Genomic DNA, 18176 nt, shown 5'->3' on the forward strand with positions numbered 1-18176 from the left:
CTTCATTGGTCTACAATGCTCAACTTACAGTAGAAATGGGAGCATATAATTGCTAGAGCAAAAGGATGCATATCTCAGGATATTTAGGAAATATTAATGAGAAACATCTGGGATCTACTTACAGCAGGGTACAAACTTTTGTTGGACTCGAGAGAACTAGGTAAGTTTTTAAATAGTGTATTTTCTAGGAACTGAAGTACACTTTTGTGCTAATACAATGTCATACCAACTCATCATTTCCCATTAACTCTAATTATACGAAGTTAGAGTATTTGCTATAAACTAGCACTTTTAAATTCAGTTTTTAAAGTTGAGATCTCAATGTGGTTAATTCATGGTACATTTCAATAAAGCATTGTCAACGTGGGGAACAGTGAACGGAAGACAAATTTTAAATGAAATGGGAAACAAAGCTGAAGCTCCAGGAATTGGAAGAGATGTTAGAGGGCATATGGTCCAACCCTATGCAACGTCTCTTGGAGCATGTTACTCAGTTCTTATTGTCAAAGTAGGGGGAAATTTCTGGTCCTTTCATTAAGTCTCAGAAGTTGTTTTCACTGAGCTCCACTGAAGAGTCTTTTTATAACAATGTATGTCAAGTCGCCTTGAGTCAGCTCTGGGTGACGTTGGAGGCCTCCTCCTGAACAATGAGCATAACGTGTTTACTTGGAGCGCTGAACATGGTTGATATTCCTGCCATTTAGAAAACTGAGATGAAGCCACTAAGACCCAGCTTGGTACTTCTTAGATTCGCAGTCGGGATGCATGAGCATGTGTATCCTTAGATTTAAAGTCAAATTAAAACTTGAACCATTCCTGTTCAACCACTCCTCAGGTGAAGACCCCCATGGAGACTGAGTGTCCTCCACATTTTCTGAAGAAATCAGGCCCTAGATTGGTCAGATGTAGCAAAGGGCTTGATTTCCAGTGCACAGAGCTCACAGATACTCACTAATGTTGAAGGAGGGACCATTCGGGATGAGAAAGGCTTTGTGGTCAGACGCATCGAAGGTCAGGGTCCAGTCGCAAGTCTCATTTTCCTTATCAGGGGCCACATTTTTATGGTGCTTTCAGATACGTGATGCCACAGGAGCACAGATGCTGAAGGCTTCAGTTCCCAGGTCTGTCGCTTGCTATGTGGTCACCCTAAAGTCCTTAATCAGCTTCTCTGAGCCTCAGTTTCCTCCTTTGGAAAACGGGTCACATTACCTCCAAAGGCTGTTGTGATAATAGAATTAATTATATTAAGTAGAAAATGTATCAAAAGCATGTAAATACTTTGCGTGTGTGTCCCAAAGTGCCTTGCCCAGTTCTAGACACAGAAATACTTCAGTGATTGGCTGACATATTGAATATACCAAGATTCTGGGTTGAGACTTTTCATAGACTCCTCTTGCAAATATATGGAGGGTATTAATAGAAAAGGGTGAGTGGAGAGATCTTCATTTCTGGTGTTCTTTTCTTCTTCGAAGGACGACTATAGGAGGCTGGTGTCAGATTATCACTTTATCATCAATGAAGGCCCTTAATAAGATAGACACGTAAAACCAGATACAGTAGCCCATTTCAATACCTATGATTTCCCCAGTTCCATTAAAAAATTCCTCAAGCATCATCCTCCATGAATAACAATGTAGATTTTTAGGGACTTATCTGTTTTCTTTGTACTTTTGGGCAATACTTCAAAAGGAAACTGGTAGCATTTTGTTGTAAGTAACCCCTTGTGGTCTCATGCTTCCATTTTCCAAAGTGGTCACCCTGCCTTGTGGTTTCATCAGGAAAGATCACTTATTAGTCTCACAATAGTCAGGAATCAGGCATTATGAGGCAGCTTGAGCTCACGACGGTGGCTCTAAAAATGAACAGGATTTGGCTTCCAATCTCAGCTCTGCCACTTTCTAGCACGCGACCTTGGCCAGCAGCCACTTAACCTCCTTAGCTTCAGGGTTGTCACCTGTAAAATGGGGATACCCATGGTCTGGGATTGTGTGCAGATTGCTTGCGTGGATGCACATAAAGTGCCTGCAATGGCACGACATTAAGGTCAACAAAAGTCAGTCATCAGTATTATTGCAATCAGTCGCTACTATGCCAAAGCTGCCTTTCTCTTTAGATTGCCGAAGGAAAAGGTTGTGATATGTTATCATAATCAGATTCTCTCAACTTGGTGTTTTCCAGTTCATCTTTCGAAAGAATGGTCATCTGTCTGATTGCCCACCGCACCTCCCCCCCGCAAACACACACACACACACACACACACACACACACACACACACACACACTAACCTCATCCCTACCTGAAAACCACTCTGGGCAAATTTTTTCCAAAGGAGACATCAGTATAGGGAAATGCAGTAAGGAGCAAGGCTGTGCATTCAGGCAGAAACTCTGACGTTCACCCCCTGCAGGACCACACATGAAACTCTGACGGGCCCCATCTGGTACTAATGAGCCCATTTCCTGTCTCCTGGGTGCTCCTGTACACTCTGAGCCCTGTATGCATTTCTGCTTTCACAGTATTCTTCTCATGAGTTTGCCTTTTTTAAAGAGGGCCTCTTTCTTCCGTATCTCCCCACAGAGATTGAGAGCAATGACTCTGTAGTTAATTAGACCTGGGTTCAAATATTCACTCTACCCCTTAGCATCTAGGTGACTGAACTTCTTTGAGCTTTGCTTTTCTCATCAGTGAAATAGGGACTTATCATGCATAAAAGGTTCAGTTGAGGGTTGGCACATAATAACCACTCAATAAATGTTAACTCTACCATGACAGCCTGCTTCATCAGTAGTGATGGTGAACAGACCAAGAAGTGGTTGTAAGAATGATTCCCTTTGTCTGGAAAAGCTACTGTCCATTGTGATGACATGACTTTCTTGTAACATATAAACCTAGGAAAAGAGAACCCCTCCCCCCACCCTTAGCTATAAACGTACTGTATTAGCATCTGTGGAGGATAATCAAATTCTCAAATCCCAAAGCTGCTTTAGCTCTTTGGAACAATCTCATAATCTCTTAATTTTCTAAAATCATTTTAACTCTTACTTTAAGACAAAACCAAGAACAGCTCCAAGCAATCCCTCCCCCTCGGTAACAGAATGAAGGCATAGAGGTAAACACTATTAACCACCAATATTTTAAGACATTTTCTGTCAGCAAAATAGATTATTTTCCTAAATGAAATTAATGACTTGATTTTATATTTTACCACTGCTTTCTTTGTATCCTCCCCCCACCAAGTACCTTTTTTTTCCCCCACCTAAAATGTTTTCATTCTAGACTGCAGGAGAAGTAATAAAATATTGGTGATGTCCTTTCTTAGCTGCTGAGAAATTTAGTGCTTCGGAAGCAGGCGAGATACATTGTCTGCTAGACTGATGTATGGTTTTTCTGAAATATTTAGCAGTCATATGTGAATGTGAAGAACGTACAATTTTCAATTAATGTTCAAATATTTTCTTATCTATCCTTTCCCCCTAGGTTCTGTATAGCTGGGCCCAGATTTAAAGTCAATTTAGTGAGTAGAGATTGCCTGGAAATCATGGCGTTTCTGGGTTCAAGGAGACCCCAAAGCCATGTGGTGATTGCTAACATGGGGGCGTTGGGGCTTTATGAGGCTTGAGGCTGAAGGAAAACTGGGAACCACCTCCCAGATACATGCACACATGGAAGGGGTCACATATAACTTTGAATCAGGTTCCAGGAAGCCTGTCTGATGCATCTCCAGACTTTTAAGTTACAGGGTCTGCAGGTTAAGAGCTTGTGCCGGTATCGTCCATAAGCCCGGCAATCAGGGACCTGCCAGGCTGTGTACTTCATAAAGACACACTTGGCCTTTTTCTGGCTTTATTTTGATCCACAATGGGGCAAAGCATCCACAGAGGAAGAAGATGTGCTTGCCTGGAGCCTAGGTCATGCATCTAATTCTAGGCTAACTCTCTGGAGACCCGGAACCCACTTTCAGAGCCTGTCACCCAGGGTTTGCCATCTCTAGGGTACCCCATGTCACAGAGTGCATAGGTCTCCACACACATAAGCATGAATCCCCTCACAGTAGAGAACGAAGGCATGTGAGAAGGAAAGTAAAAGGAAGAGGGATGGACTTTGGACCCGGGCCCTCCATTTGCACTCTTGTCCTAGACCCAGCAAAGGGGCAGGGCCTGGCCTTTGCACAGGCTGCTGCTTCTTAGCTCTTCACTCCTCTCTCGGCTAATTCCTACTCAAACTTAAAAATTATTTGTGGTTATTTGTGTACATTGAGCTTCTTCATTGCTAGAGCCGCAGCACCTAGCATGGTGCCTGGCACATAGGAGGGCTTCAATAACAATGTGGGGAATAAATGAATATAGGTCCTTTGGGACCGCTCTTCTCCATATCCTAAGAAATGATCTTGTTCCAGTCTTTGAAAAGTAGGTTTCTTCCTTCTTAACCTCATAGGACCCACAAGCCAACATCAAGATGTAATTGCCCTATGATGTTAGTGAAGTAGGAGGCCAGGCTACCTATGGGGCTCTCAGGCCCCAGCTGTGGACTTGGGGGAGGCCCTAAATGCTCGGAAGGTGCCGCAGAGCCGTGTAGGTGGGGTGCAACAAGCCAGTAAGAGTGTGAAGGCCCATTATACAGTATCACACACCCTTTGTACTCTGCGATCACTGCCTAGCACCATAAGCAATAATCACAGGCATCTATCTGGGTGCAAATAAAGGCAGTCCAAATGTGGCATGAAGTGTGAATAACAAGCGGAAACTTGTCACTTTAATATTCCCCTTAAAACAGCAGCCTGACCTCGGACAAAGTGAATATTCCAATTTCAGCCCATCAGCAGTTGAACTATCTCCTAATGACACAGCTCCCCTTGTTCTGATGGGAAAAATCATCGTCCATGAGAACAAATGCTGGCAGTGTAAGTAAATATTGCCTGGGTGTCATGATACAAATTACTTGGCAGAAGTTAGGCTAGCTTTTCTAAAGGTAGGGTATGAAGTTTAAGGTTTTCTACTGTGGAATCATGAAGAGAAGCTGAATAATCAGAGTGAATACATGTGTATTAATAGTTATAGTTACTATTTATTGGATGTTTACTCTGTGCTTAGCTCTCTGTTGAGTGCTTTATGTCCATTATCTCGATTAAGTTTTACAAAACCTTGAGAGGTAAGTATGATCCCATTTTACAAATGAGAGAGCAGAAGGTCTGAAATGTAAGGCAGCTTGTCCAAGGTCACAAGTGGCAAAGACAAGCTCTAAACCTACGTTTTTATGACTCCAAAGCCTTCTTTTTAATTATTTTACCTTCTGCCACCCAGCATATTAAACCCTCTTTATATAAGAAAGAGGTACCTCCCAGGCCAGTCTTCAGAACAGGAGAAAAGCTTGACTGGGACAGTCTCCAGGGGTCCCTAATGCTGATTTGCTTCCCACACCAGACACCAAGGGCGATGTCATTGTACCACTGCCTTGCCCACCCTCCATGTAAGTCTCTAAAGGCTAAGACCGTGCTCCAGGATCTGTTGCTGCCTAACCAACTACCCTCCACACAGTGGCTTAAAACAACCATTTTATTCTGCCAATAGCGTTATGGATCAGGAATCTGGGTAGAGTTTGGTTGAGTAGTTTCATTTTTAAGATTTAAGTTTTTTCACTTTCTAAATATGTTTTTAATTTTTTCCAGCTTTACTGAGGTATAACTGACAAATAAAAATTGTATAATTTAAAATCTACAACCAGACGATTTGACATACGTATACATGGTGAAATGACTGTCACAATCAAGCTAGCACACCCATCACCTCACATAATTCCTATGTTGTGTGTGTATGGTAAAAACACTTAACATCTACTGTCTTACCAACTTTCAAATGTATAATCCAGAATTATTACCTATATCACCATGCTGTACATTAGATCCCAAGAGCTCATTCATTGTATAACTGAAATTTTATACCCTTTGACCAACATTTCCTCACTCCCCCTCCGTCCCTGGAAACCACCAATCTATTCTCTGTTTCTGTGAGTTTGACTTTTTTAGGTCCACATATAAGTGACATCATACAGCATTTGATTTTCCATGTCTGGGTTATTTTATTTACCAGAACGACTTCCAGGTTCATCCCTGTTGTCACAAATGGTAGGATTTCCTTCTTTTTTACAGCTGAATTGTATTTCATTGTACTTGTGTATACCACATTTTCTTTATCGATTCATTCATTCACTGACATTTAGGTTGTTTCCATATCTTGGCTATTGTGAATAATGCTGCAATGGACATGGGAGTGCAATATCTTTTCAAGATACTGATTTTTTTTCCTTTGGATATATACCCAGAAGTGGTACTGCTGGATCATACGGTAGTTCTATCCTTAAGGAACCTCCATCCTGTTTCCCATAATTCCTGTACTTATTAATGTTAACAACAGTGTACAAAAGTGTTCCTTCTCTCCACACCCTTGCCAACACTTGTTATCTCTTGTCTTTTGATAAAAGCCATACTAATGGTGTGAGGTGGTATCTCATCATGGTTTTGATTTGCATTTCCCTGATGACTAGGGATGTTGAACACCTTTTCAGATACGTGGTGGCCATTTGCATGTCTTCTTTGTAAAAATATCTATTCAGATCCTTTGCCCATGTTTTAAATTGGGCTTTTGTTTTGTTCTGTTGTTGAGTTGTATGAGCTCCTTACATATTTTGGATGTTAACCCTTTATCAGATACATAGTTTGCAAAATATTTTCACCCATTCTGCAGGTTGCCTTTTCATTCTATAGACTGCTTCTTTTGTAGTTTGATGTAGTCCTACTTGTTTATTTTGCTTTTGTTGGCTGTGCTTTTGGTGTCATATCCCAAAAAATCATTGCTAAGACCAATGTCAAGGATCTTCCCCCCTGTTTTCTTCTGGGTGTTTTATGGTTTCAGATCTTACCAGTTAGGGTAGCTGGGTCTGGAGGAGCCACTTCCAAGATGGTTTCTTTGCTCACGTGAGTGGGGTCTCTGTGCTCCTTGGTGTGTCTGCCTCTATTCACATGTTTCACTGTGTTTTCTTATCATCCTGGGCTTCTCCATGCAGCTTGGATTTCTCATGGCACAGTGGCTTTAGAATAGATGGACTTCTTACATGATGTCAACTTCTCCTTAAGTGATTGTTCCGACAGCAAGTGTTCTAAGAGACCTGGGAGGAACCTGCAAGGCCTCACTGAACCTCTCCTTGTTAGTTTCAGAATGTCATTTCTGCCGTTTCTTGCTGGTCAAATAAGTCACTGCTAGCTAGGTTCAAAGGCTTGGTGGAGGAAAGGATTTCACCTTTAGATGGTAAAGTGATATGTGAGTATAGGAACGAAGGGATTGATGGTGGCCTTCTTGGAGACAAGTTACAATAGACTGTCTTCTAAAACCGTTCCTATTCTATCAGCACACCCCAAATGAATAATATGAATCTTTCATTTTTCTTTGAGCCAACAGCTTAGACTAAAGGCCTCTTAGTGAGAAGCATAAAGGTAAATCACATTTAGTAGTCACTAGCTACACGCCAGACCCTGAGTTGTATTCTACAAGTGCTATTGCATTTAATTCTTTTAACAACTCCTGCAATGGTCTGATTATTCACACTATTACAGATGAAGAAAATGATGCTCAGAGAAGTTAAAGCATTTACTTCATGTCACACAGTAAGTGGAGTCTCTGAGATTTGAACTCAGGTCTTCTGAACTTCAAAGTTTGTGCCCTTGGTCAGCACACCAGTCAGGTAAGAGTTTATAGGGATGGTGAGATCATGGCTGGTGGTAGACAACTTCGCAGGCAAATTTCAGTAAGTGAGCAGGAGGGAGACAAGAAGGCAAAAACATACATAGAGACAGAGAAGTGGGGATTGGCCTATTGGTCACCAAGGAGTGTGAGGGCTGGAACTGGATAGATTGGCAAGAGACAAGTTCTGATGGCCATGAAACCCAAGCAGAAGAGCCTGATTCATTCAGAGAGGAAGGTCAGATAGCCCACTCACTCCAGAGGAGCCCTTATCCCCAAAACTAAAGACCTCAATTGACAGTTTTACTTTTCTTTTATTAACAAAGTTTCAGTTTGCTTCAGCTATCTCAGTTCCCAGCTAAAACTCACATTAAGAGTGGAAGGAAAGTTCAACAAATCATTGACTAGGGTCAAACAATGGCCCCATTTCCACTCCAGAGGAGGATTCCCTTGTGTGTGTGTGTGTGTGTGTGTGTGTGTGTGTGTGTGTAAAACTATTTCTCCTTTTTCTCAGAACTGACAACATTTGGGAGAAGAAAGGTAGCTGTTAACTGGTGAGGCAATTTCTAAATCAATTCTTCAACTTTGACCAAGTAGAAGACCTTATAAGGCAGTATCCTAGGTAAACATTTGGTCAATTGAGCTTTTGTAAAAGTTCAAGATAAAACAGTCTTGATACATGACTTTGCAATATAAAGTTTCACTCCTTTAGGAAAGTACAGTGGTTAAAAGCACTGGCTTCAGGACCAGACGGACCCGGGTTTGAGTCTGGCTCCATCACTTATTAGCTGGGTAACTGTGGATGAGTCACTCACCTCTTGGAGCCTTGACTGACTCATTGAAAAACCAGAAGAAGGACAATACCTAGAGGAAGTAGTGAGGGTTTGATGAGATGATGCATGTTGACTACCTGCACAGGACCTGGCTTATAGAAAATGACCAGTGCACATTAGCTATCCACGTTGGGTCTTATGTGCCCAGAGGGTTGGTCTGGCTTCAGAATCTAATGTTTGCCCCCACTGCTTAGGGCTGGGAATAGGAATGCTGCCATAGATGCTACAATTATAATGATGAGACTGAGAGCTGTCTGAAAACTCCGTCTCCTCGTTGACCGAAGTGGGGTACAGAAGGAGACTGAGTTGAAATCTTTCCCTATACTGTATTAATTTAATGATGGAAGGTATAATAGTGCCTACTTCAAGGTTAAATTACATTTTATACAACAATGCTAGGTACAGGTAATATCCTCACAAAGTCAACAGTCTCTATGTATTATCTATTGTTACTATGCATTCAAATATTCATTGAGTGGCTTCTGCGGGGTGAGCGCTATTCTTATGGCTTCTTCAGGCCAGACAGGCCTGTGCAATGAAGATTGGCTTCTGGCAGACACATGAGACTTGCTCCCTGCCATTTCAGCAACTGACTAAGAGTATTGACAAAGCACATACTGTCTGCATTTGTGGTCAAAGCAAATCCAGGGACTGAGGTGCTTCTGAAGGCCTATGTCAGCATCTAAGCTTCCAGAGGCCACACTACACTACAGAGGATGCTTATTATTCAAGATGTTCACAACACGACACGGCCAGAGGGAGAATCTGTTTGAGGCTGAGGGAAACAGCAAAAAGATGAAGCCAGGTAAACAGTGCCAGATGTCATGCAAAAGAGAGAAGTGAGACGTGAGGATACACAGGGAGCAAAACATAAGCTGGGCCAGGTCAATGTGGGTATCTGAGGATGACTTTTATGTGATAATGGCCACATCATGCAAGAGTGGGTCTTTTAACTGAAAGTGATTCAGTAGGCCCAGACTCAAAGTGATATTCATATTTTTCCCTAAGTTTTGACCTTCCATTTTTTGAATGAAGTCCGAGTTCAAATCTTGGAGACTGTGAAAACAGAAGTTTTAAGAAGTACAAACTGCCAGTTCTAAAACAAGTCACAGGAATATAATGTACAGTATAGAGAATATAGTCAATAATATTGCCGTTACTATGTATGGCGACAGGTCATGACTAGACTTATTGTGGCAATCACTTTGCAAGGTATATAAATGTCTAAGCACTATGTTGTACACCTGAAACTAATACACTAGTGTTCATCAACTATAATTTAAAAAGCAATTAAAAAAAGAAATAATTGCTCACCAAGCCATGTTTATTTTCAGCTGCCTCTGCAGAACCACCAGAGTCTAAACTTGTTGACCTTTAAAGAATATGTGTGGTTAGACATGGTTCCTGCTAAGAAGCAAGCCATATGGCATTGGAGGATTTAATTTAGATGCTAATGACAGGTGTGTGTTGTCACTTTATTTGCTGACAGAGACTATAAATGGGCTAATGAGGTAAAATATCCTGGATGGCATGGAGGGTGCAGAACAGCAACGGGGCTGGTCTGCTTTCCTCCACCTGACTCTTGGTTCTCCGCATGAAACACTAAGTGGAAAAGGGGAAAATTACTGATTTCGAGATGATCTTAAATTAAATGCTTTTTGGAAGCAAAGAAAGGAGTCTAACTTCAGAGACATTACTCATATAACAAAAGTAGAAGCTTCACCTTGAAATGACTGGGGAAAATACCAAACCCCGTTGGCTAAACAATTACTGATAGGATTAAGTAAGATAAATAAATGTTCAAGCCAATCTCTGCAGAGAAAAGAGAAATCCAAACCAGGTGCATGGCCCTGAACAGGAAAACCTACCATTTTATTGTCTAAGCTTTTGACCTGTCAACCGATTAAGGTCAGTCCCTTCATAGTTCAGAAAATTTGCAATCACATATTACACCCTCCTCTCCTCCCTAAAAGTCCCTCCTGGCTTCATTTACCATCTTATGTAGTCTTGATTCCATCATCCATCATTATAATAACTGCCTTACACATCCACTTAGCTCCATTTCCTTCTCCATCTTCTGCTGGAAAAACATCAGCCCAGATGAGCGTCATCTGTCTTCTCCAGGCTTACAGGCGAGCAGACTAATGTTACCAGAAAAACTCACAAACGGAGCTATTTTCACTTTAATTCATATTATTTTCACTTCCATGAGGTACTCAATGTGCTCCAGTAATGCTTCTGCTTCTCCAATAGACTGGATTTCCCATTTTCTGAGAAGGCTATTTCATGCCTTTCTCCATCTCCTTCCCACGTGCTTCCCACATTCCTTTCCCCACTGATGATGAGCCCCACACATGCTGCATGGAGAAATTAGAAGTCACCAGGGAATACTTCATCTTTGAACAACCAAAGCACCGAACCGATCTATACTTACAATCTGGAATCCTCTTCTATTTCCCTCCAGTCACAGTGGGGGTCAAGTCCCTCTTCCTCTCAAAGCCAACCCCACCCCGCCACCCCACCCGCTACCCCCAGCTTTATGTTTCATCCCCTTTCCTTCCATTAGTCTCTCTCTTTCCTTTGTACTGGTTCATTTCCCTCAGCAAACAAACATGCTCCAATATCTCCCATCATAAAACCAATAAATAACAAAACCCCAAACCTTCCGTTGACCCCACATAGTCTTTTAGACACGGCCCCATTTCTCTGCTCCCTTTTATATTAATCTTCTCAAAAGAGTTGTTTACACATGCTGACCCCACTTTCTAGCCTTCAGCTGACTCTTATTTATTAACAATCTGGCTTCTTCCCATTTACTCCACTGAAACTGCTCTTGTCAAAGTCTCCAGTGACTTCCCTTTTGCCAAAGCAACATCCTCATCTTAGTGACTCTCTCAGCAGCATTCAGAATAAGAGTCTCCTTTCGGACATACTATCCCTTCTTGGCTTTCATGATACTATATTGGTTTGCCTGGTTTGCCTTCAACTTCATAAGCTACTCATTCTCAATATTACTGCTGGTACCTGCATAGCTAATAGATTTCTATACCTACGGTTTTCAGGGCTCGATCCTGGAGTAAAGAGAGGGTGTTTTATTAATTCCCATGGATTTAAATACCGTGTTTATGCTAATGATTCCAAGATTTACACCTCCAGTCCAAACCTTTCTTCTAAGCTCCACTCATACTCAGTTTGACGTTATCATTCTTCTCCACGTGTATGTTTCACAGGCACCTCACACTTAATATGAATGAAAGGGAACTCGTGATTTTCCATCCCAAATTTGATTCCACCCTTGCTCACTCACCCTCCTCTCAGTAAATGGTACCACCCTCCACATTGTTACTCAAGCAAGAACCCTGATGGACATCATTCATTCTTGTTTTTCCTTCACTTCAAATATCAAATCCACCAGCAAATCTTGTTCATTTCATCTCTGAGTCCTCCCATCTGTCCACTATTGCTTTATCCATTGGCACCACCTTAGTCTAAGCCATTGCTGTCTCTCACTTGGATGACTTCATCCATTTGAGCCCCTCTCCCAACCATTCTCCACGTAGTATCAAAAAAGATCAGCTTTAAAAAGGAAATCAGCCCCCAGTGGCTTCCAACTGCACTTACATGAGCCACGAGGCCCTAAATAATCTACTCCGTGCTTCCTTTTTTACAACCTTATCTTACAAAACTCTCCTCTTCACCAAGTATATACAGCTACACTGGTACAATACTTGAAGCATGCCAAGCTCTTTCCAACCATCTAGTTTTACCTATGTGTTTCCCGAATTTTTGCATCACTTAACCATTTCTCTTCTTTTAAGTCTCAGTTTAAATGGTACCTCCCAAAAGAAGCCTTTCAAGGCCACTGTTCCTAAAACAGATCTAGACCTTTCTCTGTCCAACTCCTTGTTTGTTTCCTTGATGAGAATAAATAAGGGAAAGAAAGCTCCCTGACAACAGAGACCATATTTGTCCTGTTTATCTTTTATGGTCAGCATCTAGCATAAAGCCAAGAACAAAATAACTGCTAAATATAATATTTTTGAAATGAACGAGGAAGCTTTTCAGGAACCTAACACATGCAGTGTCATCAATAGGAATAGAAACTTACCCTTGAATTTGTTTTTCAAACCCAGCACACTATGATTACTAGCTAAGTAGGCTTGACTAGTCCCCTAACTTCCATTTTAGAAAAATGTCACGTTGCTACATGATTTCACTCAGTATTGGTTGACAGCGATACTGAGGAATATGTTTATTTATGTATAGATTATATAGGTATATTGTAGTCCTACAATTCAATTTAATTCTGACACTAACTACTCAGAGTTTTCACAAACTCCATAGGTTAAGGGCTCAGTCCACAAGACTGCTTTAGACACCAGCCACAGATAGGGTGGTCAGCCTAAAGGCACTTCTGCTTAGCTGACTACAAATTTGGGGCTTCCCATGACCTGCCTCAGGTTCAATAATTCACTAGAATGACTCAGAACTCGGGAAAACACTTTACTTACATTTACCATTTTATTATAAAAGCTACAATTCAGAAACAGTCAAATGAAAGAGATGCAGAGGGCAAGCTATGGGACTGCACAATATAACTCAGGACCACTCAAATGGAAGAGGTGGGAGGGGGCACAGAGCTTCTATACCCTCTCAGGCATGTTCCTCTCCTAGCATGTCAATGTATTGATGTGTTCACCAACCCAGAAGCTAACTGAACCTCATTGTTTAAGAGTTTTTGTTCGTTATATAGGCATCATTGATTAAATCATTGGCCATTGGTGGTTGAACTCAATCACTAGCCCCACCCTATTCTCCATAAAGATCAAGAAAGGGAGCTGAAAGCTCCAACACTCTAATCACATGCTTGGTCTTTCTGGTGACGCACTACCTTTTTGAAGCTATCTAGGGGTCCTGCCTTTAGTTACCTCATTAGCATAAACTCAGGTCTGATCAGAAAGGGGACTGTTATGAATGACAAAAGACACTTCTGTCACTCAGGAAAGTCCAAAGGTTTTATGAGCTCAGTGACAGAACTATGTATATTTTTATTATGTCACAGTAGCAAATCACTTTTGGAATATTTATAACAAATACTGCTGAAGATTGGAAGAAACAACTTCTAGAACAGATGATACATGATAGGAGTTTTGTTCTGCAGCCAAGACGGAAGTACAGATGAGTCTAGCATGCCTTGATGTACAAGTATGCTGTTTGCTACAGTAGGTTTTAATAATAAACAACATGAAGGATTGCCTTTTTCTGGTGTGTCACTAACAGAAAGATAACCAAAGAAGATATATTTTTGAGAGTAAATAACTTCTATAATTGAAACAATACTTTCTTCAAAAAATGTTTAAATATATTCACTGATAGAGTGGCTCCTCTGTATGAATTTTTTAAAAAGTTTCTGGGATGTTACATAGATAATACCAAACTTGAAATTTATTCTTTACATCATTCACAGGCAAGCTAATACAGGCAAGAAGTCAAATCCACAAAAGAACAAATAACTGCACTGATGGGATTAATTTAAAATTAATTAAAAAAATTAAATCAAGACTTTTAAAATACAATAGATTCACTGACTCTGAGTGGTGAGCACACAATGTGATATATAGATGATGTAGTACAGAATTGTACACCTGAAATCTATGTAACTTTACTAACAATTGTCACCCCAATAAACTTTAATTAAAAAAAAAGAAGTATAATTGACATACAATACAATATCCTGTTCATTTCAGGTGTATGTCATAGTGGTTCAATATTTGTATACATTATGAAATGATCACCACAAGAAATCTAGTTACCATCTGTCACCATCCAAATTTATTACAATATTATTGACTATATTCCCTATACTGTACATTATATCCCCATGACTTATTTATTGTATAACTGGAAGTTTGTACCTCTTAATCCCCTTCACCTACTTTACCTGTTTCCTATCCCCTCCCTCCTCTGGTAACCACCAGTTTCTTTCCTATATCTATTGTGTGACTTATTTCACTTAGCATAATACCCTCTAGGACCACATGTTGTTGAAAATGTCAAGACTTCATTCTTTTTTATGACTGAGTAATATTTGTGTGTGTGTGTGTGTGTGTGTGTGTGTATCACATCTTCTTTATCCAGTCATCTATTGATGGACACTTAGATTGTTGCCCTATCTTGGATATTGTACATAGTGCTGCAATGAAATATATACCATGCTCACGGATTAAAAGAATTAATATTGTTAAAATGTCCATCAACCGAAAGCAATATACAAATTCAATACAATTCCCATCAAAATACCAATGGTGTTTTCCACACAACAAGAACAAAGAATGCTAAAATTTATGTGGAGCAACCAAGGACCCCAAATAGCCAAAGCAATCTTGAGAAAGAACAAAGGCATCACACGTCCTGATTTCAAACTATAGTACAAAGCTATAGTAATCAAAACAGTATGGTACTGGCACAAAACCAGACACATAGATCAATGGAATAGAGATCCCAGAAATAAATCCATGTATATATAGGCAATCGGTCTGCAACAAAGGAGGCAAGAATATAAAATGGGGAAAAGACAGTCTCTTCAATAAGGAGTATTGGGAAAACCGGACAGCTACATGCAAAAGAATGAAAGTGGACCACTATCTTCCACCATATACAAAAATAAATTTAAAATGGATTAAAGACTTGAATGTAAAACCTGAAACCATAAAATTTCTAGAAGAAAGCATAGGCAGTAAGGTCTTTGTCATTGGTCTTAGCAATATTTTCTTGAACCAGTCTCCTTGGTCAAGGGCAACAATAGCAAAAATAAGCAAATGGGACTACATGAAACTAAAAAGCTTTTGTACAGTGAAGGAAACCACCAATAAAATGAAAAAGCAACCTACTGAATGAGAAAATATTTACAAATCATATATCTGATAACGAGTTAATATCCAAACTTTATAAAGAACTGACAACTTTCTTTTGACCATTTAGGGGTTCACTAAAAGTGTTGTGGAACTTAAAGATACATATTTTTCTCTTACAAAAATGCAGAATTTGCTAATTTTTTTTCTTTAATGACAAGGGCCTATCAGTTTTAGTTCACTTGGCAAACATTTTTGAAGTATTAAAACCCAGTCTATCCCTTCTTTATAAAATTAACATTTTAATAATGTGTGGGAAGGAGACCAAAAAAATTCTTGTATTGGATAGAGCATTTGGAAAATAGGTATTCAGAAACATTGCCGTTGTTTTCTGATTCTGTAGCTCAGTGTGAGCCTGTGCCACCTATAAAATCTCTCAGATTTGCATGCTTCAAATAATTACAAACAGAATGTATTCATTTTCTCTTGCAGTATGACAAATCACCAGAAAGTTAGCAGCTTAAAAGAACACACACTGTTTTAATCTCAGTTTCCCTGGGTGAGGAGCATGGGAACAGTTTAGGGTCTACTGCCTAGAGCAGGGGTGTCCAAACTTTTTTCAACGTTTTTTTCCAAGGGCCATACACGGTGAAATACACAAACAGCCAGGCCACTCATTTGAGGTGAAGTACGTATTGCCTCACCTGGTTTATTTAAGTAAACTAAATATATTTTTGGAATTTGCTGCGGGCCAATTAAAATCACATATGTGGTTCCCGTTATGTCTATTGGGTAACACTGACCTAGAGCATTAGGCAGAGTGTTAGGAAAAAAACAAAAGGCTGGTTAATGTGTGCTTTTTGGACTAGGCAACAATGGGATTAATCTCAGTGCCTTATAGGTAAGTCCTGACCTCACCTGAAATGATCTGCTATGTTTCATGCTCTTGTAACTATTGTTTTCTTCACTCATCAGTAGTGGTTAGTATGATGTTATAATTTTATTAATGGTTGAAACAGATTCTAAAACGATAAACTGATTTCCCTTCTGGGTTGGCCCTCTGCTCTGTTTGACATCGTCAGATGAACTGATACTACTTCCTCTCTAGTATCTGGTAATACAGCAGTGTAGACTTGGGTTGTAGGATTAATGGCTAAGTACCCTCAGGGAAATAAATATCCCAATAGCATGTGTGTGTTTGTGGAAATGTATTCACATCGATGCAGTATAGTGGGTTCTCTTTATTAACTATCGATAAAAGTGGGCCAAATATAGAGCAAAGTAACAGGTAAACTCTGCCAAGTATTTGAGATACACTTTTTTAAAATTGCTTTATAATTAATTTACATTAAGCCACAGTTTCAAGTAGCCCAGTCTCAGCTCTGATAATTTCCTTTGCAAATTGATTTATTACCCACTATTCAGTTAGGAAATACACAACCTTCCCTTTTCCTCCCTGAATTTCAGAAAGAATTCTCTCTCTAGAACATCAGGCAGTAACCACCCTGGTGAGGCAAATCTTGTCCTTCATTTCCTATCCGAAAAAGCTTCACACTTTGAGCTTTTCTTTTATCGGTCTCTCCTCACTAGTATTTTCCTTGCAACTGGACTCCCTCTGAGATGCTATTAAACTCTAGAAGCCTGTGATAATTATAATAACTCTCCCTGGAGGAATTATAATAATGTCTAGCTGTTGAAAGTCTTCCTTTTGTTGATGTAATGCCTACTTTTCCATTACCTCCAATTATTGGCCTTTAGTCTTCCCTCTAGGGACACACAGAACACACTCCTTCTTCCATAGATAATTCTAATACTTCTAAATTTCCTCTGGGTTACTCAGTTTCTCTAAGCATTCCTCTTATTCATTAAATGGTTATTTATCCGATGTTGTATTAGTTTGGCCCAGCTGTCTGCTTCCTATGTCCTCACATGGCCGTTTTTGTGTGTCCAACGTTCCTCGTGTCACTTCCTCTTCTTATGAGGGGGCCTTATGACTCTTATGACCTCAGTTAATCTTAATGATTGTCTTAAAAGCCTTATCTCCAAATACAGTTATATTATGGGTTAGGGCTTCAATGTATGAATTTGGGGGAACACAATTCAATCCATAACATGTACTTACATAAACAGCAGAAACTAAAACAAAACCCTGGTACTATGGACAAATGACATGGTTTCAAATCTTTTAAAAATGTCTTTAAGGGATACAGCAGCTAAAGCCTAATCCAATACTAGATGGGAGAACCAACCAATGTTGGCTGAGTGGGACTATCTGCTCTCTCTTTATGGAATGAATACCTTTATTTACACAGCCCAAGATAGCATTCACTCTTGTAGCATATTGGTTGACATGAGAACCCAGTTTTATGTATTTCTCTAAAGCCATTGTATATTTGTCAGTGTCTATGTAACCTCTGTCTCCACAATAGGTTGAAAACTGGGTGGAACTGAAGGGAATAGCTTCTAATTCTTTGCATGCGTGTACTGTGACAAATACTGTGCACTGCATACAAAGAATGGTACTTCCTGACCAGGGTCGGCTTCACGGGACTGTGATCTGTGCACTTGGTTTAATGTGCTGCACTAGCCGGCTTCCATTTTTGAACAAGGGGCGTCACGTTTTCATTTTGCAATGGATGCAACACATTATGTGACTGACTTTATAAAACGAAATGTCACTGAAGACCAATTGGACTAGAAGACTTTGGTTCTGCCCTGGGCCCTGCTACTAACTAGCTAAATACAAAGATCAGCGCTC

The sequence above is a fragment of the Rhinolophus sinicus genome, linkage group LG10 (assembly GCF_036562045.2).
Source record: "Rhinolophus sinicus isolate RSC01 linkage group LG10, ASM3656204v1, whole genome shotgun sequence".
Lineage (NCBI taxonomy): Eukaryota > Metazoa > Chordata > Mammalia > Chiroptera > Rhinolophidae > Rhinolophus > Rhinolophus sinicus.